Below are 2056 nucleotides of genomic sequence, written 5' to 3'. Positions count from 1 at the left end.
TTATTATTTATTATTATTTATTATTATTATTACTATTTTTATTATTATTTTATTATTTTATTTTTATGTTTTTAATATAACTATTATTATAATATAAATTATATTTTAATAATTATTAAAATACAAAATTATTTTAAATAATATTTAAATTTTAAAATAAATTAAATTAAATTATTATTAAGGTAGTGAAGATTGTTTTTAATAAAAAAGAAAAGAAAATAAAAAATATTTATTAAAGTTAAAAATAAAGTTTTGAAAAAGTTGGAGGTGCAGGATGATGATGAGATGTTAGAAGGATAAAATTGGAATTTTTGGAGGTGCAGGATGAGATCTTGGAGGTGTAGGATGAAACACTCATTTTCATGTGATTACTCTAATTATACATAACAAAATTATTGAATACACTCTTCTAATGTTTTTCTTTTGGTTTAATCATTCATTAAGTCCCTATTTTCGCATGGAATCTCAATTTCGTCCCTTTCTTTTTGAAAATCTCAATTGGGTCCCAAATTTATGAAAATTGCAACAATTGGGTCCTTTCCGTTAAATTATCTCTAACGGTGTTAGTATGTGTTTCACATGGCACTCTGTAGTCAGTTTCTTAACTGACGTGGCAATTGCTTTCTAGCAATGTGAGTGAGATACCTGGCTTGTCCCACAGCACCAACAAGGAGAACGCTTGTCATTCCTTTCAACGCCCCAAATGCAACTATGTACTTCGCCCAACTCATCCCTACCGCTTCAAACGCCACAGAGAAAGCAGCTTTCTCGTCAACCTCTGAAAACCTCTGCATCAAACACAGGGTCACCGACAGCATGCAGTAATCCTTGTTTAGGTTTTTGTGGAGGAAGAATGCAACTTTTGCAATATCTAAACATTATAGACGCTTCGATGTATTTGCTGAGGCCGAGGCAAATAAAGCTGCTGAAAAGTATGATAATGCCTCTATAGACTTTCAGATTGAGTTTTACAAGAATGAGGGACTGACTCCATATACAGAGGCCAAACTTCCTCTTATAAGTGGTAAGCTAAACTTCGTTTCCCAGTTGGATGACATGCCTCTACTTCTGCTTCTGCTTCATTTCTCAATCCTGATGGCTAAATTGCAGATGTTCCTGAAGGATGTGTAATTGTAAGAGAGCATGTTCCCATCAGCAACCTTTTTACTTGTCTTTGGTTCAACGAAGTTGGATAAGCTCGCTTCACACTATCAAGTTATAAACTTTTTACTCAACATGTATTGTGTTTACCATGAAAGAATTGTTTTCTAATTACAAATTATATTATGAACGATAAGTTCGTGTGTTTTTTCAATAAAAGGATAGTTTGATAATTACTCAGGAAAACATGTTGATAATAAAGTCAACTTTATTGTCACTGATGATTTGTTTTTGTTGGTTAAAGAAATACCATAGGGATATATTGGAACGTCTGGCTGCTCCGGTGGCATTTGCTCTCAGTCCTCCATTGCAACGTGTGCATGAAACATCATCAGAAAAGGTTGCCAGGAGGGGCTCTGGAAAGCACGGAAAAGAACGGAGACCGAGTAGTAGACGCCACCGGAAAGTTGTGGCCGGAGACAGGGACACACAAACATAGAAGCAAATTATACAGTTTTGGAAGTGTGACTATATCATTGATTTAGAGCCGGTGGTGCTGCTCCCCTCTTCTTTTTCTGTGAGATATGTCTTCCCTCCGACTTGGGGGATGTCGTTGTGCCTTCCACCTTGGAACAAGCCACCACCAGAACTGGTTTTGAATCATGCAAATGATCTAAGTTTTCTTTACCTGGAAGATGCCGCGGGATCCGAAGGGAAGAAAGGAGGAGTAGTTAGCGGCGTTGGCTTTGGTGAGGCCGACGACGATGATGAAGAGGAGGACGAGGAGGTGGAGGATGGAGGCGAGGTAGTTGAAGCGGGAGGAGCCCTTGGTGCTGGAGACGGCGAAGAGGCCAATGATGAAGAGGACGGCGACGGCGATGGGGTCGAGGTTGCTGTAGTCGGCAGAGAGGTGGTGGGCATGGATGAGGAACTTGTCGGGGTCTTGGTTGCAGAG

The 2056-nt window shown here is 38.3% G+C and overlaps 1 pseudogene; it reads left to right on the top strand.

Moving 5' to 3' along the window:
* The first annotated feature begins 711 nt into the window (after positions 1–711).
* LOC148198766 (putative hexosyltransferase MUCI70) lies at positions 712–1629 on the top strand (annotated as a pseudogene).
* The last annotated feature ends 427 nt before the right edge of the window (positions 1630–2056 follow it).

The sequence above is a fragment of the Vigna umbellata genome, chromosome 5 (assembly GCF_029865625.1).
Source record: "Vigna umbellata cultivar VRB3 chromosome 5, Vumbellata_1.0, whole genome shotgun sequence".
Taxonomy (NCBI): Eukaryota; Viridiplantae; Streptophyta; class Magnoliopsida; order Fabales; family Fabaceae; genus Vigna; species Vigna umbellata.
This window is presented reverse-complemented; position numbering and strand designations above follow the sequence as displayed.